The 24,613-nt window shown below is 44.0% G+C and overlaps 1 protein-coding gene and 1 pseudogene across 14 annotated transcripts in view; both read right to left on the bottom strand.

Annotated features, from left to right (window-relative positions):
- Positions 1–24,613, bottom strand: part of COBL (cordon-bleu WH2 repeat protein) — a 300,001-nt gene that overhangs the window by 227,208 nt on the left and 48,180 nt on the right. The window lies entirely within an intron of this gene.
- Positions 14,206–15,170, bottom strand: LOC141410003 (large ribosomal subunit protein uL30-like 1 pseudogene; annotated as a pseudogene).

Genomic DNA, 24,613 nt, shown 5'->3' with positions numbered 1-24,613 from the left:
CCAAGCAATTCCCCTACCCTGAGCCTCCTGCCCATCCTCTCATCCCACTTCCAATCATGGTTCATTCCCCAAAGCTCCAGGAGAAACTCTCCCCTGGCACCCAGCCCAGCCCTGACCTTGTCCCAGCCACAGCGTCCCTCCTGGTCTCGCTGTCAGCCCCGGTGGGGCGGAGAGAGAACCATGCCTGCACACCATACAGGGTAGCACAGGCCATGCTATTAGACCTGGGCCATATAACTTCTACCTCATTCAAATAAAATGCACAAAATGCTGATTAAGGAAGTATTATAATGTTTATGAAGAAAGAGTTATTGTGGATGCAATTCTATGGTGTCCTTGACTTGCAGATTCTATCAGTTACACAGATTGTGATACTTGCAGACTTCTTCCAAAGTTTGGCAAGAACAAATGGGCTTTTTTTGTGCAGATGACTCATTTACATTTTTAATTATTTTTAAACTACATGAAAAATAAATGACTACATTGAACAATTCAAAGAAAAATTAGAGTGTGTTCCCAAAATAGCCTAGGGTGGACCCCTCTCCCTGCCAAGTCCTAAGCATTAGAGCCCAGCATGCCCCAATAAGTCATTACAGCCAACACAGATGCAGCTTCCCTGCAAACACCAAGCAGTGCGGGCCTGCAGGACTCAGTGCCTCACAGAACCAGTGGATACCTGTGGTCACTGCCAGAATCGTGCGGTGACCGCGCACCCTTCCATTCCCGAGGCAGAAGCCTCAGCTCCTTTCTACCTCCCATCTGCCATGTTAAGTCACAGGCCGTGCACCTTGAAGGCTAGAGGCCATCCACGGAGAGGACCCTCCCAAACAACTCCCAACTGGGATTGGCCCCAACAAACACCGTGAGCTTGGAGTCTCTCTTCTTTCGGGGCTGCTCGGCTTTCTCAGTGGTGCTGCCTCTTCATGTTATCCACAGCCAGTGGGATCATGTTCTCTGTTCCCTCTCAACTATCAGAACCAGCCTTTCGGACAGGAGCTCCTGAGGTTCCTGCTAGTAAGGTATAAATAACAGATTCCCTGGAAGTGTTGAAAATTGGAAAGGAAATAGGAATTTTTAAAATCTTCCACTTCAAGACAACTGGTTGGATGAATGGGGGAGATGGTGGCTTTATTTTTCTTTTGAAGAAAGTATACGAAGGTGGACACTGGGCAGGTAGGGGCAAGGTGACTATGGAAGCATCTCATGGCTGAAGCTTGCTCCCATCTCCCATAACATAAAGGCATTCATGGCAGAGGGTGGGGAGTCTTTCTCTTCAAAGATCACCTATTCAAAGTGATCTTTAGAAGGTCTGCATCACTCCAGCAAACAGCGTCCAGGTTGGTTCTTGCCATATTCAACCCTATTGAAATTATCCTAAGGCAGACCGGTCAGCTGAGTTACTGCTGAAAGAAGACCCCGAAGGGTTATTCTACTTGTTAAAAACAAACAAACAAACAAACAAACACAAAGCCAGGTGCAATGGCTCATGTCTGTAATTCCAGCACTGTAATCCCAGCACTTTGGAAGGCCAAGATAGGTAGATCACTTGAGGTCAGGAGTTCAAGACCAGCCTGGCCAACATGGTGAAACCTCCATCTGTACTAAAAATACAAAAGTTAGCTGGGCGTGGTGGTGCATGCCTATAATCCCAGCTACTCAGGAGGCTAAGGTGGGAGAATCGTCTGAGTAGGGGAGGGGGAGGCTGCAGTGAGCCGAGATCATGCCACTACACTCAAGCCTGGGGGACACAACAAAACAGCCTTTGCATACAGAATTGTAACACAGAGTCTACCACTTTGAGGCACATCAAAAGATATGAGTTTAATATAAAGAATTCTCCTCCTACTGTGCATCTGTGGTTATGAAATAATTCATGTCATAAAACTTACATACAAAATAATATTGCTCTATTCCATTGCTTTAGAATATGAAATAAGAGATACGATTTTGTGGGGAAGACTACACTTAATTGGAAGGGAAGAGAAGAACAGCAACATGTCCCAACCATGGGCTTTGCAGTTCCTCAAGGAGACACCAGCAAGACACTTCAGAGGACCCCAGGAACCACAGCCACCCCCCTAAAAAAAACTGTCAGATGATCCATTGGTTCTTGTTATTCAACCTCACATTCAGTTGGATGGTACAAGATGGAGGGCAGGGGTCTAAAAATGTGTATTTTAAGTGCATGTAAATTATACAAGTGGTAAATTACTCCCTGTTTTACAAATAGGACACAAATGATTCTTTGGACATTATTTTCTAATGGCACAAAATATCTTTTGTTTATATCAGCTTTAACACTCCTCAATCTACCCAGTCTTTGTAAATACCTAAGTACAAATCGTTTACATTTAAAAGAACTAGGAAATAGATTTTAACAACAAAATTTTAAAAAATAAAAATGAAAGATGCCTCAGACAGAATAATGGGCATAGGCACAACAATGTCGCCTAGTGGTTAAATTTTTAAGGAGAAAATTATTCAGTCATCCCCAAAGCTACAGAAGCACCTCAGATACAAATGTATTCAGGGATAACGTTACAATCTTTATCATCTGAACAAAAATTTACTTTTTCTAAGCCCATTATGTAATTAAGATTTGGAAGATATACTGGGATAAATCAGGTTAAGATCCACTCTGAACATATCTTTTTCTAAAATAGACATAGTATAGTTTATTTACCCAAGTCTGCATTTATACCTATTCAATATGTTTAAATGATGGAACTTTTGAACTCATTTGTGAATCTCTTGTCTCTCAGAACTCCTGTGTATCAGATCCAGATGAACGGTGTTCAAGGCAAGGCTATTTGTGACCCCTGGTGAGTGAGGGGGCCCCCATCCAGGGAACCATCCATTGGGTGACATGAGGACATGCAACCCCAAAACTGAATCTTTGAAAGAGAAGGCAATGAAGTGAACGCAACAGGCACAGAAAATCCATTGCTTAACCCTAAGCATGAAACATTCCTGGAAATCTCTCATCCTTCCCACAGAACATGGGCCTGGAAAGGTGAGCATGAAACCATTCTCGCAGGATGAGTCATGTTTTAGATGAAGGCAGAGCATGGAATCCAGAAATGAACATGTCTTAAATCCTTCAAAGATAGATTAGACAAGGAAAGATTCCAATGTCACTCCTTTTAATCACATTTTTATTAGTGTAATAAATTTTGTAACTTCTCTTCCCCAAGCAGAGAATACCCACATTTCTTTGTAATCATCTTTGTTCCTACTTGACACTTTCCTTTTACTTTTGCTCCTCAATGAAAGCTTTATTTTTCCACTTTCACCATGCTATAATTCTTTTGTTGATCCGAATAACAACTGGATTACCAGACAATGTTGCCAGGAGCCACCAGACCTAAACTGGGCACAGAGGCTCACATTCAAACCCTCTGCAGAGCTGGCTGCGAAAACTGTAACAGGAACTGGCTTAAAGAAGAACATTTTCCTTGAGAGGTTGAGGCAGGCAGATCGTTTGAGGCCAGGAGTTCAAGACCAGCCTGGCCAATGTGGTGAAACCCCGTCTCTAACTGAAAATACAAAAATTAGCTGGGTGCAGTGGCGCATGTTTGTAATCCCAGCTACTCAGGAAGCTGACGCAGGAGAATTACTAGAACCCAGGAGGCGGAGGTTACAGTAAGCCAAGATCGTGCCACTGCACTCCAGCTTGGGCAACACAGTGAGACTCCATTTAAAAAAAAAAAAAAAAAAAAAAGAAGAAGAAGAAGAAGAAAGAAAATACAGAGTAGACACTCCCTTGACAAACCTCCACCAGCTGGTCAGCGTGGTAATCATGGCTCTGCCCTCTTTCTGACGGGCCTGTGTCCACCCCACACCAAATAGCCTTGCAGCCAGAAAGTGACGGTACACACTCAGAGAACTCATCCTACAAGGTGGACTTTACAATTGCCAAAGCAGAGAAATTTTGCTCCCCAATTTATTACTGTCAGTTGCCTATGCTATTATAATTATAAAATTTAATTAAATATTATGTAAACTGATGAAATTAAAGTTTGAAAATAAAAATAGTTGACAGTTTCAAGAAAACTTTGTAAAATGCTGTGGACAAATTTTATAAAGGCTATCTTTACTTTTTAAAAATATTATTTAATTGAGTGTGGGCAAGAAAACTGAAAATGACAAGAGTGGGAGGAATTATAAAAATACAGAAGCAGTTACTTCTCAAATTTTTGAGCAAGTATCTTTTATTGTCCAGGTACTTTTAAAAAACAAACTGAAATTTTCAGTTCATATATTACTAAGATGGTTTACAAAGTTGTCCTGGAACCTTAAACACTGGACCCATATGGCCAAGCCATCATAAATAAAATAACTAAGGTATTATATAAGCTGAATGTAAGCTGGAGAAAGGTGGCAGTCCTTCACACACAAAGCTACAGATGCACGGCTTGTTGAGTGGAGATGGGCTAGATTTCAGCCCCTCTTGCCCCCTTGACTGGAAAACCTGATGCCGGAAAGCCCAAAAGACTGATACAGCAGCTCTGCCCACACACAAAAGAGGGGCCTCAGCCACATCAAAGAATTGGCAATAAACATACCTCTAAGTTTTCATTAAAATAACTAAGGTATTATGTGTTATATTTTATGGCTTCCTGCTTTAAATTACTATTGAAAATAATTGACCTATTTATGATGATTTTTACAGTGCTATTAAATCTACTTAATGATGATCATATTCTAATAATAGATAATAGTATACATTCTAAATTTTAAATAATCAATAACATCTTGAGCAGCAACTGTTAAAGGTCACCTGAGTGGCAGACGACTGGGGTCAAACCTGCAAATTAGAACACATAAAATATACTAAGAAAAGGACACCAAGAGAATGTATATGACATGCCAGGTATTTTGCTTCCTGTAAACTACATAGCTATTAACTCTAGGAGCTCAAAGAACAAAATATATCCAACACAATATTAGCTCATAATATTCCAGGGGAGAAGGTTGAATGTTAACAACTTTGTGTTACAGGAAACTGCTGGTAAGAGAGGATTCTGTGCCCTTGTTTCAGGACGCTGCCAGCTACACAAAGGTGTGACAACTTAAACCACCCATGTGTGATCATTCTCAAATGACCTCTGCCGAATGACTCACACAAAGCTGCCCTAGCTTACAACAGTTTAGATTCACTTAGAATTTATTTCTAACACTAGTTATCAAGATTTAGATCCATATCAAGATCCTTGAAGGCAGGAATCATCTCTCTTAAGTTATATTGCATTCTCTGTCCTTCATAGATTATTGCCCGGCATGGACATCATCGTTAATTATACTGTCCCCACCGCACACCCAGATCACAGTACCAGACACACACTGTACACTCAACCAGTATCTGTCAGATTGAACACACAGTGATGAGAAGCAATTGAAATTTTGAAGCCTAAAAGATGTTGAAAGATTGGTACAATGAACTATCCTCAAATTACTCCATGATCCATTTTCCCTTTCTATGCATACTTGCATGTGTATACACACACACACACACACACACACACACACACACTATTTTTGCTTTCTGAATCATTTGAAAGTTGCTGAGAAAACAGTACTGCACTCTAAAGTCCTTTAGCACATCTCCTAAGAGTAACAGCAGTCTCTACATAAGCTCCATACCTTTATCACACCTAAGAAAATAGGATCCCACATATAATTCAAACACAAACTTCCTCGATGTCCTTATGTGATCTTTTACAGCTTTTTTTTTTAATCCAAGACACAATCAGGCTTCGTGCACTGCATTTCACTGTTAGATCTCTTTAGAACACTCTCCCCTGTGTTTTTGTTCTGTTTTGTTTTTCATGACATTGGCTTTTTAAAAACAGCCTTATTGAGATATAATTCACACACCATATAATTCACCCATTTACACTGTACAATTCAATAGTTTGTCATATATTCACTGTGCTGCGGGACCATCACCACAATTTTAGACTCTTTTTATCATCCCCAAAGGAAATCCCAAACCCATTAGCATTAGCAGTCACCCCCCTTTTTTCTTCCAATCTCCCCAGCCCTAGACAACCACTGATCCACTATTAATACTTTGCATCTCTATGGATTGGCCTGTTCTGGACATTTCACATAAGTGAAATCATACAATACGTATGCTCTGTGACTGGCTTCTTTCACTTAGCTTAATGTTTTGAAGGTTCATCCATGCGTCAGTACTTCATTGCTTTTACTGCTACCTAATAATTGTATGATTATATCACATTTTATTTATGCATTCAGCAGCTGATAGACATTTTAGTTATTTCTATTTTTTTCATTATAAGCAATGCTGCCATTAACATTTATGTACAAGTTTTTGTGCAGACATATGTTTTCACAAGTTTCCACTGAGGAGTAAAATTCCTGTGTCATATGACAGAAGTCATGTTTAACATTTTGAGAAGCTGCCAAACAGTTTTTCAAAGTGACTGCACCATTTCACCATTTCCATAAGCAATGGATGAGGGTTTCAATTTCTCCATATCCTTGCCAATGCTTGTTACCGTCTTTGATTACGGCCATCCTAGTGGGTTTGAAGTGGTATGTCACAGTGTTTTTGACTTGAATTTACCTAATAACTAATGATATTAAACATCTTTTCATGAGCTTATTGGTCGTTTGAATATCTTTTTTGGAGAAACGTCAGCAGAAATACTTTGGCCATTTTCCAGTTGGGTTATTCATCTATTTAAAGTTGAGTTGTAAGAGTTCACAACCTCAGAACACATTCTGGATACAAATCCTTAAGAAATAAGTGACTTGCAAATATTTTGGATAAAAGTCCTTAAGAGAAACATGATTTGCAAATATTTTGGATACAAGTCCTTAAGAGATACACGATTTGCAAATATTTTATCCCATTCTATAGGCGTTTTCACTTTCCTGATGGTGTTCTCTGAAGCACAAAAGCGTCTTTAATTTTTATGAAGTCCAATTTATCCGAGTTTTCTTTTGTCCCATGTGCTTTTGGTATCATTTCTAAAAAGGCCTTGCCTAACCCCAACATCATAAAGATTTATTACTGTGTTTTCTTCTAAGACTTTTATTGTTTTAGCTCTTATATTTTGATCTATAATCCATTTAAAGTTAATTTTTGTGTATAGTATCAACACGGAGTCCAACTTTATTGTTCTGCATGTGAATGTCCACCATTTGTTAAAAAAGCTATTCTTTCCCCTACTGAATGCGGTTGGCGCTCTTGATGAAAATCATCAACTGACCATAAGTGTAAGTTAAGGGTGTATTTCTGAACTCTCTGTTCTGCTCCATTGTCCTGTCTATCTTTGTGCCTGTACCACACTTTCTTAATTACTGTAGCTTTGTAGTAAGTTTTGAAATCAGGAAATATGAGTCCTCCAAGATTGTTTTAGCCCTTCTGGGTCTCCTGAATTGCCACGTGACTTTTAGGATCACGACACTGAGTTCTGTGAGGAGACTTCACTGCAGCTGTTTTGAAGAATACTCTCAATTTTTCAATTGTTTCTTCATAATTCAGATTAAAAGCTTTCTGGGGCAAGAACACTAGAGAGGAGTATAGGTGATTTCTCCTAGTATCATACAAGGGCATAATATTGGCACATATTATCAGGTTATCCCCAGCAGGAGGGGTTGAATTTAAGCAGTAGCTTAAGAGGCTGGCCTGTAGATTATTCCATTGTAATGATTGTTTTCCCTTTTATAAGTAGGAGGTAATCTGTGAGATAATACCTGAGAACGCATAAATATCTAATTCTCCAACAGTCTTTCAAAACTCAGTGATTTTATCACTCAAACATAATTCTTGCCTAGGTCAAGGTTGCAAAATGATGATTTTTAAAATGCATAATTTTAGCCAGGCACAGTGTTCACACCTGTAATTGCAGCACTTTGGGAGGCCGAGGCGGGCAGATCACCTGAGGTCAGGGGTTCGAGACCAGACTGCTCAACATGGTGAAACCCCGTCTCTACTAAAAAATACAAAAATTACCTGGGTGTGGTGGCGGGCACCTGTGTTCCCAGCTACTCGAGAGGTTGAGGCAGGGGAACCATTTGAACCTGGGAGGCGGAGGTTTCAGTAAGCTGAGATGGGGTCACTGCACTCCAGTCTGGGCAATAGACTCTATCTCAAAAAAATAATAAATAAATAAATATATAAAATGCATGATTTCTTCAGAATGTATTAAGCTGACATTATTTGAGTAACACTTCAGACTCCTGAATCTTTTAATTTAATATATTACAATCTATTAATACGATTATTCTTGCCAGCAGGAGGCCCTATAGCCTACTCCTGGGTTTCTTTTTTTGATTTACTCCACAGGCCTTTGAACACCTTCTTGCTTTCTAGCACAGGATGCCCCAGGCACAACCTTGTCAAGATCTGTAATCTGCCATTTCTCCAAGGATCCATGTGGGAAACTGTAGTTAGTGTAATGGTTGGAAAGGTGTCATTGCTATTTACTTTACATTTATATTTATAGAAAGAGTGAAAAGGTGAGAGAATTCTCACTGCTTGTAGCCCTTCTTCCACAATTAGAACTTCCATTCCCAATAACATCAATGTATTTTATTTTTTTGTACCACCTACAATACCTACAAAATAATTGAAGCATTACAACACAACACCATTACCAACTATAATTGCACCAGGTAAATCTCAACAGTTCTTTGCCATTTCTTTTGTTCTTAAAATATGTTCCAATAAAGATACATGATCAGAAAACCGTTCAAAATTATCAGAATTACGTCTTTATTCAGGGCAGTTGTGTTATCAACTTTAGACAGTTAGATTCCTTTGTTTCTGTTTTTCCACTTTAAAATTTCCTTTTTTCAATTTTGATGGTATTCTGTTTTCTGAATATATAAACACTTGTGTAGTTCAAAATCAAAATTATATAACCAAGCCATATTCAAAGAAACCTAATTCCTATTTTTATGTTGAATACCTCATTCCCACACATCCTCATTCCTCCTTTTTTTTTGAGTTGTTTTTCTTTGTCAAAAGAAAGCAAATATGTGTTTATTCTTGTTTTCTCTTCTTTCTTGCAAAAAGATATACTATAAACAATTTCCATGTGCCCTCTTCGTTGACAATGATTACTGCAAATCACTCCATGTCAGTTCATAATGATTTTTCGCTTTCACTTTTATGGCTGACGTAAAGTAACGTCCATAGATGAGGCGAGACTATGACCAAGCGTTTTTGAAAAAAAATGGAAGGATAAGAGGCGTCTGATCTCCGATGATTACACTGTAGTCCTTCCAGTACAGATGTATTATTTGTGCTAAATTGAGTCCTACATATAGACTTGTATATAAGGGAAAACACATTATTCACTTGCAACAAATAGACAAATAAAAACTACCTTCAACATCAAATCTAGAACTGAACTAAACCAAACCAAAACAAACTGGCCAATGTTCAAACAACATCCTGGTAACATGCACATATACCCCAATATCTGTCTTCCTTCCTTCTCTTTCCAACCCCCATTTTTCCATCTTCTTTGAGGTACAGGTGGCCCCCCAATCCTCTCCACCACTCTTCTCAATCAGATTCTAGAATGGTTGACTACCTAGAATTCTCTAGAAAGTGGCCTACTGAGTTCTTGAGTGTCCAGCAACCAAGATGCACTGATCTCTGTGAACGCTGGCTTTTTCATAAGCTCCACAGCCACCATCTGACCTCATGAAGGGGACTGCAGAAGGTGAAAAACACCAACCCTTGGGCAGTCGATTTCAATTTGTGTTACATTTTCTCGTGCTCTTCCTCAGACCTTATCACAGGGCTGAATAAATGTGGTTGATGTATTGGTTTCTCAGTTGATTACTATTTAAAAGCTCTAACAGCATTTAAAAAGTTACATCTTATACCATACTTCAATCTGTATGTATCCCTTCTCACTTAATTAAAAAGTACCTTGTGGATAGTTCAAGCTGCCACCCAAACACATATTTCTGAAAGCTAAGTCACACTAAACACTAAATCACAGGATCCATGTGAAGCCTGAATCAATCTGAATATTTTACACTATTTCTGACCCTGCTATGTAGAATATGCAAGCTTCACTTGAGTATAAACAAAAGTTTAAAATACATGATGTAATTAAGAGAAGAATAATCCTAGCGACCTCCTTCAGCTGTTATGAGGATAAAATGAGGAACTGCTGCCCGAGACACTGCTGGGCAACGTCATCAGTGTCAGTGTCAGAGACAGTAACATCCAACCCATTGTGTGACTCTAAAGATTCATTCTCTGGGAAACTCATCAACCACCACAACGCAGCCCTTTCTATATTTCCTCTTTATAAAATTATTAGGGACCAAACTAGAGAAACAGTGTGGAACAGTATCCTCCAAGGCTTCCTTCATTTGCAGTGAGACCACTTGCCTTTCATTCCCGCATCGTACCCATCCCATGAGGGAGGGTCTGCATATTTGAAAGGCTGGAGGAACATGCTCAGAAGTTTGGCCAGGCCTGGGTTCACCCATGGAAGAGGACAAAGAAGGGGACTGAGCATACTCTAGCAATGACCAGTGGCTCGACTAGGAAAGTTCTCTGCTGAGATCACTTCCTCCTGGCAAAAACAAGGGCTCCTCAGGGCTTAGGGTGGAGAGCAGAGGCTCAGGATGAATCATGGGCTGTGGTGAGCTAGGCACTCGGTGACCTCACATCAAGGTGGTATGCCGATGCAGGAGCAATGCAGGCCCTGAAGGTTGCCCCACCCGACACGGCCACTCAGCTGACCGACAAAACTCCAGCCCAGCCCCTGCTCTGTCCCCTAGATTGTGCAGAGTTTGAGAAGCCCAGCTTCTGAGGGCAAGGCCAGATCTCACAACCAGGGGTCTGGGGACCCGGGCCCGCACGTAGCCATCTCTCCACCAAAAGCTTGGCCTCTATTTTTACTCCTTGCTCTAACACACCCATGGTTAAAGGATTTCTGAAATGTGTTCTGGAATGCCGTGTGGCTCAGCTGAGACCCTGGATTCCATGTCACACTGCCCTAGCAGCTGCACTATCAAGCCCAAGCACAAAGACGAGAGTGTTTCCAGGCGGCCCACCCAAGACAGCAGTCCTTTAAATTGACTCCTCGTCATATTGCCCTCGGTACTTTAGCTGGCAAAGAACAAATTAGCATTCTCAATCTATATATACTGTAGCACACTAAATAAAGGGCTGGAGCCAAGGCACAAAAGGTCGGGCCATGAAATTCCCTGCAGGAGCCTGGGTCCCACCATTCCACTCTCAGGCTCTTTGGAAAGCTGACGCCCAGGGCCACAAGCAAGTCTTTGTGTGTCAGGAGGGCCCACTGCTGGGGCTTTCAGTGCACACAATAACTCACAGGCTGTGTCCAATTTCAGAACACAACGAAGAGGCAATGACCACACCCACATGGGCCTGGGCTTTCACTCAGGAGTTCCTCATGAAAAAGCACCGCGGAAGATGCCCAGGGGCAGCTCCACTACTGGGATCAACATCCACCCAATCGCCCTAGTAGGGCCTCCAGGGCACTCCTGCAAGCGTCACGTGGTTTCACAGATCCCAGGCAGAAGCAGGGCCAGTGTTACTACCACCACCAGTGAGGAAATGAAAGCCCGGAGAAGCCGTGAGACTTGATGAAGGTCACCAACTGGCTAAATGATGACAGGTGCTCTAATGAGAAGTTTTATTACCTCACTATATTGTTTTACTCAAAAATATTTCCTGTCTGACAGCTGCTTCCCGGATTTACTGTTTAAAGTGAGTAATTCCACTTTTCTTAGACATGAAATTTTACATATAGCACCAGAGCAGAGTTAAGGATTCCTTTACTAATTTTCCTTACTCATTTATTATATAAAATAGACACGAGACGTGAACAGGGAATGAGGAAGCCCAGAAGAGCAGAAACTAAACCAGTCCAGTGGAAGTGTCATGTATGTTGTTGCATAGCCTGCATTCCAGACTAGCAAGACAAGGCTCTGAGCTTCCTAGTGGTCATGGCAAAGATGAGATGCAAAGCCAGATTCAAAGCTCCCACGTCTCAAGATAAAAGAAGACAGATCCAGAGAACCAGTGCCCCGCAGCCCTCATACTGAAGACAAGGTGTGCAATAGTGAATTACGTCCCTAACAACGTGCCAAAAACAAAAAATACAAAGATGGTTTTCCAACAGTTGCTTCTCCCCTCAATAAAACCTACATCACACCAAGGTTGCATTCAGTAGAAGTCCTTAAATACAGAGACCAAACAATGCAGTCGAACATGCCATTCTTTTGGTTTGTCTTGACTGAGGATAAAACGACAGCATATCTAAAGGAAGTAGAGGAATAGAACACAGTGGACACATACACTGAACTGTGTCGGGCACTACGACGATTTTACAAATCATGGAATTAATTTGGTATATCCAGAATACTGTTAAGCAATATGCAAAGGTTCATTCTGCATAAGAAAGGTAGGCTTATACACTTCAATGTTTAAGTTGAATATGCTTTCATTTGAGAACAAGTTACTTATTCTGGGATTATGTACATTTATAGATAAACCTATATATAAATATACATAATTTTACAAGATGTATACATAAAATATATTTCAGTTAAAATTATGTTTTCTAAAAATATTGCTAATATTTGGCATTAATCACACAAAATATGAAAGAATTTACACACTAGAGCCATTTTAATGTTTAGTAAAATAATCTGATCTTTAAAAAAAGAGATAGATTCACAAAAGCACTAAAATTTCACTCAGATTTTGATGAAATCTTCCCTATCTATTCCTATAAGACCTGCAATTAGGTATTGATAATCAATGAGGAAATGCTTTGATTAATGAAATTAAACTTTAAAGCTAAGCTTTAGGACACTGTGTATTTGCTCTAACAAAGAAAATGCATTATTTACTTACCTGTAATATAGTGTACTTGTTTGCTAATTTTTAAACTACTTTCCTGGAAATAAGATAGCTCTTTTCAAAATATACTTTTTTATAACTAGAAGCAACACTTAATTAGTGAAGACAGTTATAACTGACTACCGTAAACAAATTAAAAGAACCTGTTATTATTTAAAAGTGTATAACTCTTCAATGAATGGTTAAAAACATATACTTTTTTTGCTTTTTGAAGAGACAAGTGAACATTTATTTTTGTGTCTTTCTTCCTATGTATATTTCAAGTCTTTTTCAAAACAAAGCCCCAGGAATCTCCAGATTCAATTACGTCCCTAGGCTTGGCTGATTGCTGCAGGAGTCTTAGGGAGCCTTATACAAATGCTAGAGTTACTCATTTACCCACGTTAAACCCTAGGACAGACCACACAACAAAGCAGGACTCCTTCCTCCATGGAATGTGCTGATTTCAGATGAGGCGGCAGCCAAGGTAGAAAACACTGGAATTTTTCCTTAGAACTGGACTGTGATGACAGGTGCTTGCCATGAACGTCACCTACTGTCTTTTCTTTGACCCTTCCTTTCCAGTTTTTGAAGATTAAGCAGGAAATAATCTTCTCTGAAGATACTTGATAAAAATTCCCCAAAAAAGCAAAAACATATGCTTCTACTGCATTGATAAAAATTTACTGCAGTGTGGCACCTAAAAGTAGTAACAACAGCAATAAAAAGTAATTTCAAAAAACGTTAAGATTTCTTCAGCAAAATAAATGATTCACATTTTCAAGTCCTTTTTGAAATCAGTTATTAATATTATTCCTTCCCCATTTCCAGCTACATGACCACAGCAACACAGTTTTTTGCTACTCAACATCTTTAAGCCTGTAACTCTTAGGCTATGCATAGCCCGATGTCCTAATCAGGCATTCATTGCTCCCAGCAGGTCTCCATCTGTTAGTACCAGCCTCCTCTTTCCTTCCAATCTCAAAGTTACTCTTAATAGTAACCCCATCTCGGCCCAGCGTGGTGGCTCACGCCTGTAATCCCAGAACTTTGGGAGGCCCAGGCAGGTGGATCACTTGAGGTCAGGAGTTCAAGACCAGCCTGACCAACATAGGGAAACCCTGCCTCTACTAAAAATACAAAATTAGCCAGGTACAGTGGTGGGTGCCTGTAATCCCAGCTACTTGGGAGGCTGAGGCAGAAGAATCACTCGAACCTGGGAGGTGGAGGTTGCAGTGAGCCGAGATCACGCCACTGCACTCCAGCCTGGGCGACAGAGTGAGACTCCAGCTCAAAAAAAAAAATAAAAAAAGAGTAACCCAATCTCAAGGTTACTGGTAGGAATACTAGTAACTGCAAAAAGAACTTTTAAGTGGCAAGGCATGGCCCATCAAAAGTCAGCCCAAGGGCAGTTTTCAGCCCTGCCTCACCTGGGTCTAGTTCAGCTGGTGGATGAACTGATTGATGTGTTCACCCCGACAGCCAGGTGAGCCCATCTCCTTGAAGAAGCCCACTCTATTTGTGGTAGCATGATGGGCCACTGAGAAGTGGAAAGGGCGCAAAAACCATGAGATCTCCTGGAAATGCTTCCCCAGGAAGGCAATTTCATGAATGAGGTCTTCCAAGCAAATGACACCAAACTTCCCCAGGTGCTCCTCATCACTGTGTCATCTGAGAAATGGTCTTCTTCTTGACCTTGGTTCGTCCACGTTTCAAAATGAGTTTACAGGCAGACTTCAGATGTGGAAAACCCCAGGTCACATAAGTTTCCACTATACGCAGCATTTTTAGGTTCTGGGGGGTGACTTTTACAAAGACACCACTAAAAATTTTCTTCGGGCGAAGTCTTGCCATGGTTCTCTGCACCAGTAAACTCATGCCATTAATCCTTTCAATGCGTACAATAAAGGTCAAGGAAAGTTATCTGGCAATTCCAAGGCATGAGGTCTCACTTCTAGTCGTCTGAGACGCATCTTGTCACATTTCTGCCACCAGGAATCATATAAGAATGATTCCAGTCACTTAACCTGAGCCCTTTCCCTTTCCTCTGCTCCTTCTTTGCCAAAAGTGCCTGCTTTGCCTGGGTGGCTCTGAGGACTTGACAAGCCTTCTCTTTTTCAGGAGATTTTCTGGAACTAAAGGGATTTTTCTTTGCTTTTGCTCCGTCATCTTTCTAGAGTTGTAGCTACTGATCATGTGCAACCTTACCACATGGGGAAGATGGTGCTCGCTCTATCAAGACCGTCTACTATTTTTAAAGATCTAAAATAAATTATGAAGTGGCTCTTGTCTATCTCATTTATAGAACAGGATAATATGTAAAGTTTGCATTGAAAATAAAAAGGGAGAAAGATCACATGACTTGCATTCATCCTTTCATTCACTCAAAAGATATTTACTATTTCTCTTCCATGGGTCAGTATCTGGGATAGATTCTGAACATCCACAAATGCGGATGACAGGATCCCTCGCTGATGCAAGTCCACCTCTGGTAGGAATCACAGATAAACAAACACAAGACACCAAGGCTTGTGCCATGAGAAAGGCTCACATACAATGCTCGTGGAGCTCCAGATAAGAGCAGATGCTCTTTCTAGGAAAGAGGGTGGTGGCCTGAGGGGACAATCCTGAGGCACTGGTTGAGCTAAGTGTTGTAGAATGGGATAAGGACATGTCTAGCAGAAGGAAGGGTCTCTACAGGAGAAGATAGGAAAGGTTGTGGGATGTGTGAAGAACTGGGATTGCAGGTAAGCTGCAGCTGGGGCCTGACAGTGTACAGCAGGGCAGCCATGGAAAGGGTGCAGGGACCAGGCAGCAGAGCCTGGATCTTATCCCAGAGGTGGCAGAAACCCACGGAGGACTCCAGGCAGGGCAATAACAAGATAGCACTTACATTTAGCCATGACTTCTCTGGAGGGATAAGGAAGGTGGGCTCAGATCACATCCTGCCTTTCCCCAAAACATTCTGAGGGCATCTCATGAACTTTATAAACCTCCACACCCCTTCTCCATTGCCCACCTCTCCTGCTTCACCTCCAGCCGTTCTCCCTAGCGCCCCACTACTCCTGCCACACTGCCTGATTCCTGCTGCTCACACACACCAAGCTCAGCCCCACTGCAGGAGATGTGCACATGCTGCTGTACACTGTAGACGGCTTACTCCTCTCTTCACTGAGGTCCATGTACAGCAAAACCTCCTCAAAGAAGCTCTCCTGACAGCCCATCCAAAACCGCAGCCCTTGGCCGGGCATGGTGGCACACGCCTGTAATCCCAGCTATTCAGGAGGCTGAGGCAAGAGAATCGCTTGAACCCAGGAGGCGGAGGTTGCAGTGAGCCAAGATCGCACGCCACTGCACTCCAGCCTAGGCGACAGAGCAAGACTCCATCTCAAAAAAAAAAAAAGAAAAAGGAAAAGAAAAACTGCAACCCTTTGTAACTCTCTTCCAACTCATTATCACTTCCTGAAATTATACTTTATATTTATTTATTTACTCTCTATCTCCTCCACTAGAACATAATGTATCAGAGTTGCAGGGAGACCTCACCTGTCATATTCATGGCTGGGTTCCCAGGGCATAAAATGCTGGTGAGTAGAAGGCCCACAGTAAGTATCTGTGCAATGAATGAACGAAGGTGAGAATAGAGTCAAAAGCTACTGCAAAACACAAAACATCAATGGTGATTTCAGCTGAGCTAAGAACACAGCAGTGTGATGAGATGTTTGGTGGAGAGTTGATGCACCAGGGAGGGAATGGAGGAATCGGAGGTGATGCCTGACAGGGAGGATGCACCAAGCCCAGTTGTATGGGCCCTGGAGGTGTCGAAAGAAGGCAGCCTGAGGGGCCAGGCACGGTGGCTCACGCCTGTAATCCCAGCACTTTGGGAGGCTGAGGCGGGCAGATCACCTGAGGTCAGGAGTTTGAAACCAGCCTTGACCAACATGGTGAAACCCCTGCTGTACTAAAAATACAAAAATTAGCTGGGAATTGTGGCATCTGCCTTACTAGGGAGGCTGAGACAGGAGAATCACTTGAACCCAGGAGGTGGAGGTTGCAGCAAGGCAAGATCGCACCACTGCACTCCAGCCTGGGCAACAAGAGCAAAACTCCATCTCAAAAAAAAAAAAAGGAGGAGGAGGCAGCCTGAGGAACGCTGAGTTCCAGGTTCTGTGAGGCATCCTCTGGGCAGACAAGTCCTAAGCTGCTCGGGAGAGGGGCTGGGATGGAGCTGCAGAGGGGTGAGCCCGTGCTGATCGTGCAGGAAGAACGTGGCCAGGGGCAGCACTCCTGCCAGGCTCACCACACTCACCGCACAGCAGCCATGGCTGGCTTTGGGCACAGAGCCAAAGTGGAGTCTGACAGTGGCCCAGCCCCAGGAGGCCACATCATCGAGGAGAACATAAGGCAGAAGAAGAGGTGCAGGAGAGGGGCACACCCAGGAACCCAAATGTCTCAAGCGGGGCAGAGCGGGGGCAGAGTCTTCAAAGGAGCCCCAGGAGGTGACAGGAAAGTGAGGAGGGAGCCCCTGGCTGAGAAGGTCAGAAAAGGAAGTTTCCGGAAGAAACCATGTCAGAGTCAGAAACTGAAGAGAGGAAGTCAGTAGGACAAGATGGACAGTTCCACAGTGAGGTGGCCGTGGGAAAGGACTCCTATGACTCAGGACTGGGTCTGAGACCCTCAGGGAAAATGGCCCAGTTAGGACAGCTGAGCAAGAGCGCACAGGAAGACTGCACCGGGAAATCACGACAGGCAGCACCAAGTCGCCATGCCTGCAAACCAACATGGCGCTGACGGCGACATGTGCCACGTAGTCACCATCACATGGACGTCTGGGGCAAACAATCAAAGTGCTTTACATGACAGATGTGTGTGAAGACATGCCAGTATTAAAGCATGAACCAGGGGCCAGGGAGTTGGTCCCAGGGCAGTCTCAGTGGCTGTGGAGTGAGTGCTGGGATACAAGCATGAAGAGGGCAATAATGAAGAAGCTGTCCTTCCCTCACTGCCCACCCCCTACCAGCAACCCCTGGCAGGAGGCAGGGCAGGGCCCAGAGGCAGCAAGACCCACTTGCCAGGAGCCTGGGAACTGGAACAGGAAGCAGCCCTGAGCTGCGTCTGGAAAAACGAGTCAGTGTCCAGCAGGTGAGTTGGGCAAGCTGAGGCACTGACTAGCCTCGTCTCCATGCCAGGGTGGGTAGAACTGAAATCAGTGGAGCCCCTGATGCGATGTCAGGAGACATGGAGGTGTCGCCAGTCACATTCTCGTTAATAGCAAAGTGGTGGCGTGTGGAGTTGGGGAATTCCCCCCAGCTCACCGGAAGCCTCCCCAAGCCGAGGGCGGCCCTGGGAGCGGGTCCTGCCTGTGAACAGCACCTGTCATCTACACTGCACTGCGGAAAGGTGCAAGAGACACCCTCCAGCCCCAGGCTTCTGTGAGCGAGAGCACGCGGGCCAGGAGGGCCCACGAGGTCTCACGCTCACTCCCATGTGTGAGAAGGAGGGAGCAAATGGATTGTTTTAAGCAGGAAGATAAATGGTCAGCGGGATATGTTTCACAAATCGCTTTTGGCAGCAATATGGGGGATGGATAAGGAAAGCAGGAGGCTGGAGGAAGGAAACCAGAAGAGCATTTCAGGAGCCCCAGAAAGTGCTGGCAAGGGCCTGAGCCAAGAACCAAGGCAATAAAACAGTAAAAAATAAAAAATAAAAAAAAAGCTTTTTTTTTCCACACAGTGGGTGAAGGTCCCCACTTTGGTGGGGAATTATGGAGCCCACACCTGAGTGCTTTCATTTGAAGCTTTAGTACCTGGGAGGATGAAGAGCTCCCAGGAGTGGATGTCCAGCTCACTGGTTTCAGCACCAGCAGTCTTGACCGTAAGCTCAAGGGCTGCCCAGCAAGGCCTGGGAGAGAGAACCAGCCAGACTGGTTTTATTGGATTGTGCTGCCGATAATGACACAATGTCACTAACACTTTCTTGGCAACTAGCAAATATTTTGATACGATTCCTATACAAAAACAGTTTACATAAGGAGTATGATCCCCATTTCAAATAAGGCCAGGAGATAACTAAAGTTGATGGAATGTTAACCATGAGTTTGGCACTGTGGTAGGTTCATAGTGTCCCAACCAGTTTTCATGACAGCTCACAAGGGAGGTGCTGTTACTCCACTTTTATAGAAGATGAAACTGAAACCTAGATTATGTCGCTGTCAAAAGACAACAAAACTAGTGAGGAAGAGTGCCAGGATGCCGGCCCAGGTCTATCTGAGCTTGGTCCCTCTGAGATGCTTTCTGTATCCCAATCGCAGCCCCCAAGCCTCAGAACTGTTGGATCAAAACTGCAGGCAAGGAAGAGTGGGTGCAAAAGCCCATGTGTTGGGGATCTGTTCCTCACAATGGCAGGGTAGAAGGGGCTCAAACATTCTTCCTTTAGGGGCCTGGCTGAATAAGCCAGGATGCAGCCATAGAGGGCACAGAGAATGAGGACACCTCTACGTAAGAGTTAGATGTTTTACATAATTGCAAAACAAAATATAATTAGAAAGCAACCCCTGGCCAGATGTGGTGGCTCATGCCTGTAATCCTACCGATTTGGGAGGTCGACACAGGTGGATCACCTGAGGTAGGAGTTCGAGACCAGCTTGGTCAACATGGCGAAACCCTGTCTCTACTAAAAATCCAAAAATGAGCCGGGCATGGTGGCACACACCTGTAATCCCAGCTACTCAGGAGGCTGAGGAAGGAGAATCGCTTGAACCCGGGAGGTGGAGGTTGCAGTGAGCCAAGATTGCACCATTGCACTCTAGCCTGGGCGACAGAGCAAGACTCCATCTCAAAAAAAAAAAGAAAAAAAAAGCAGCCCCTAACGTTTGAGGAAAAATGAACTAAATGCTTTTAAATGCACATTGATAACATCAAAACCCACCAGCTGAGGTAGAGGGCAAGTGGGTTTTATGATGAAACAAAATACACCATGTTAAAGTGTACACCAAAGGTTAATTATATTGTTCTCTCTCATACATATGTGCATACGAAATTAGATTTCATATCTATAGGAAATATCCCATAAATGTATTCCATTTTGAACTGTGGGATGGAAGAGGCCTTAGATGTCAAGTGCAGCTTCCTTCTCATCCCAGAACGCCCAGAGGCCTCTGGCCCTCAGTAGGTCACTCATGCTCACATTTCCAATGTGAAGGCATCCTGAAGGGGCATGCAACAGGAGCCCAATGCCCGACAACCAGTGGCAGCACTTCCGATGCCCCACTCAAGAAAGTCTACACAGCAGAACCCCGGGGCATTTCTGACCCCTTTCGGTGTGTGTTCCCAGTCCTTTAACCGTGTGCTTATCTGTTTCAGCCTCACTGCAGCTTTACAAGGCTAGTGCCGCATCTGCATCCACACCTGCTTTCAAAGACCTGGGAAAGCAGGTCGGGGTTGGGAGTTAAATAGCTCTGGAGAGGGAAGAAGCAGAAGAACTGGGTTCCAGAGAAACCCACACCCACCAGGCAAACTGCCACCGGGCTTAGGGCAGAAGGCTCCCCAGGCTGGATGGGGACGGGCTGTACCTCTGCTCTAGCAAGGTCACAGGTGGAGATGAGGCACGTTGTTTGCAGCCCTGGGAACAGAACTTATCTCAGTCCAAAGATCCAAAACACATATGCACAGAGGGCAGTGAAAGGGAGAGCATGCCCCTCAGCCAGGGCCACCCGCAGAACCCCAACCAGGAGAAAGCCCTGGATGACGAGATACCTGAGGTTCCCAGAGGGGAAGAAGGGGTGGGTGGGTGGGCTGGCTTCTCCAGACACCTGTCCCTGCCAGGGCGGCCCATGCCTGTTCCTCTGCAAACCCTCCCTCCCTGCCCTGGCTCTCAGGCTTCTATGACAGGCTCAAAGTCCATGTGGATCAACTGTCCCCATGGACTGGCAGATGTTTTGCCACATAAAGTGTACATAAACTCACATTCTAAAGAAACAGCCATGCGCGATTTCCATTCCACCACTGAATTTATAACAAAAGTTACAGCCAGATGTGATCCTGTGGATTGATGTTTCCCTACCATTTTTTTTTCAACTCACAATTCCTTTCACGGTAATATACAACTTTAAAAGCCCCCTGGGATTAACATAATATTTAGTAATATTCATTACACAGAAAGGCAAATTTTGATGTTTTAAAGTAATTAGTGACACACGCTGTTAAAACATTTTAATTTTGTAAGAAACAATCAGATGTGGGCAAATTAATTACAAAACAATAAATTATTTCATCTTCTGCATGGACACTAAATATATAGTAAAATATAGATGGAAATCTAACTGTCTTATAGGCAAAAGCTGCTGTCATTAACTTAATTTCTGACTTTTTAGTTTTGCTTTAAAGATCAACTGATTGCCGGGTGCAGTGGCTCAAACCCATAATCCCAACATTTTGGGAGGCCGGGGCAGGTGGATCACCTGAGGGGTCAGGAGTTTGAGACAACATGGTGAAACCCCATCTCTACTAAAAATACAAAATTAGCTGGGCATGGGGGCGCATTCCTGTAATCCCAGCTATTCAAGAGGCTGAGGCAGAAGAATCGCTTGAACCTGGGAGGCAGAGGTTGTGGTGAGCCGAGATTGGACCACTGTACTCCAGCCTGGGCCACAAGAGCGAGACTCCATCTCAAAACAAAACAACAAAAAATGACAAAGTGAGAAACGGCTTTTCTGGCTGCTGCTTGCAAGTGCTTCCACACAAATAACATGGCATGTGCAAGGGCTGACGCTGTTTCCCACAAATGGATGGAAGGAAAGGACTCTAGGACACAAGCACCCACACACAGTTTTCTTCCGACATGTTTTTTGAGTGCTACGAACACCTAGACCAAGAAACCTAACATTTTTATTAAGATAACCCAATTCAGAGTTTGGAGGAGTTGCCCTTGGGAGGAGTCCCAAGGCAAATTTGCAAAATGAATCCCATCTTTACATCCCCTATTAACTTACATTTCGACATCAATGCCCCTTTGCTTCTTAATAACATAGGATTACAAATAAAAACCATATAAAATTGTATCATGGTCAGGATTTCCACAGGGCTTTGCGATAAACCCAAAAGGTATCAAAGATACCCTCCCAATTTTTAGAAATCTCCACTCACCACCACTCTCCCACCCCATAAATACAGAGGCCACACAAAGGCCCATGCTGGAAGAAAAACCTCAAACAAAAATAAGTATCTCATTTACTTTGATTTTTCAGTAAATAAAAATCTGAAACCCTTGTTATTTCTACATTTTTAACAACGCCAAACCCGGTACCCTTTCCCAACCCCCTGCTGTGAAAACCTTCATGAAAGATTTTCCTCTATTCAGGCATGCACTCTGGCCTGAGGAGCGTCAGGCCCTCTGAGGCACACAGATGAGCCAGAACAAAACCAGCGCAGGGCCTGACTCACAGCCACCTGCACTGGTGAGCAGGGGCTCAAGAAAACCTCCACAGCACAGCCCCATCCGCAAAGACTTGAGGCCTCTACTTCCGATTTCGTACATTCATTTATTTGTATTTTATATACATATATATAACTAGTATATTGAGAGTATATTATACATGTTACTAGTATATTGAGAACACTACAGACATTACACACAAAAAAAGAACTTTGCTTTTTTGTCATTGTTTGTTTGTTTTTGAGACAGGGTTGCACTCCGTCACCCAGCGTGGAGTACAGTAGCGCGATCTCGGCTCACTGCAGCCTCCACCTCCAGGGTTCAAGTGATTCTCGTGCCTCAGCCTCCAAGCAGCTGGGATTACAGGCACCTGCCACATGCCCAGCTAAGTTGTATTTTTAGTAGAGGCGGGGTTTCATCAGGTCGCTCAGGCTGGTCTCGAACTCCTGACCACAAGTGATCTGCCTGCCCCGGCCTCCCAAAGTGCTGGGATTACAGGTGTGAGCCACCACACCCGGCCACAAAAAGAACTTTGGAAAGAATACAATAAATATTATCTTCCCAAATTTATTCATTTCCTCCTTATCCCAAATGGATCACGAAGCATACATAGGGGCCCATACCTCCACTTTGGAGACCACAGCTCTAATACCTCATCAAGTGGAAGATCCCTGCCCTGGTATCTGGTATTGGTGGTAGAGATGAGGACTGGACAGCCTTCCTCCCTCCTACCCTGCAGGCGCCATGTCCACTGCGGGTGTCCTCAGTTCCACGTGCCATCTGGGACACTGTTCTTGCTCCCTCTCAATAAAGAAACCTCTTCCTCAGGACTCCAGGAAGGCAAATACGTAACCAGGAATTTTATTACGAATGAGTGCTACAACAGATCCAGGACTGGGAGACAGCATCGTCAATACTCCCAGTCATCTGTCTAAAAGGAAAATGCAATCAATGCACCCTGCACCATGGTAACCCTTCACTGTGGGAAAAATCGCCTCTGCCAACGTTCTGCCCTCTGGACCCTCAAGCTCCTACACTAACAGCCTCACTATCCACCCCCTGGACACTTCCACCCACTAGACAATTCCTCCTCAAAAAGTCTTTCCTACCACTCTTCCTGTGATGCTGATGAACGCTGAGCTAAAGAGTTACTAAGCACTCACTCTGTGCGAGGCACTGTTAGATATGTTTAAGGCATGTGATCTTCACAGCCCTGCGAAGCAGGTGGATCGTAGAGTAATTCCCTTTTGCAGATGTGGAAATAAGAACACAGGTGTCTTAATCAGGCTCCCCAGCTGGGCGCGGTGGGTCATGCCTGTAACCCCAGCATTTTCGGAGGCCAAGGCAGGTGGATCACAAGGTCAGGAGTTTAGGACCAGCCTGGCCAACATGGTGAAATCCCGCCTCGACTAAAAATACAAAAATTAGCCAGGCGTGGTAGAAGGTTCCTGTAGTCCCAGCTACTCAGGAAGCTAAGGCAGGAGAATCACTTGAACCCGGGAGGCTGAGGTTGCAGTGAGCCGAGATCACGCCACTGCACTCCAGCCTGGGCGACAGAGTGAGACTCTGTCTCAAAAAAAAAAAAAAAAAAAAAAAAAAAAATTCGGGCTCCCAAGAAGACACAGCTGGAGCTGGAACAGCTGTGCCAACCCTTTAAAACGGAGTGCACCCCAGGGAAGTGAGGGTGATGGAGGGAGGCCAGCCAAAAGGCACCAGTACCCAGCCACCCGCTGCAGCAGGCTCTGTATAGCCGCTGTGTCCCCAAGCACTCCTGGGGTGGGGAGTGCTTCTTTGTCCAAATTGCAGCCCCCCACCAAGCCTCAGAATTGCTGGATCAAAACTGCAGGGAAGGAAGGATGGGTACAAAAGCCCATGTGTTGGGGATCTATTCCTCACAATGGCAGGGCAGAAGTGGCTCAAACACTCTTCCTTTAGAGGCCTGGCTGAATAACCCAGGATGCAGACACACAGGGGACAGAATACTGCATGGCAGTGGGGTCCTAAGTCACATCATGCATCAGTGACCCAGGAAAGAAGGAGATGGGAGGCCAGCGCTTGTCATGCCGTGCTGCTGGTGAGCAGCACAGGGCCTAGACACAGCTGCCACGCAACGTCCCTCACCTCCAGAGTCCAGCAGTAGGCAGGTCTGCGTGGCGCACCAGCAGGAGGTAGGGGGCAGAGGTGTGCTCAGGAGCGTGGGCTCCGTGTCACAGCCCTGCCCCTGCTCCGGCCTCTGCTCTCCTTGCCAGTGGCTGCTTCCAGGTAAACACACAAGATACACTCAGCTTAAACCAGAGGACAGCA

This window comes from Macaca fascicularis, chromosome 3, assembly GCF_037993035.2.
Source record: "Macaca fascicularis isolate 582-1 chromosome 3, T2T-MFA8v1.1".
Taxonomy (NCBI): Eukaryota; Metazoa; Chordata; class Mammalia; order Primates; family Cercopithecidae; genus Macaca; species Macaca fascicularis.
This window is presented reverse-complemented; position numbering and strand designations above follow the sequence as displayed.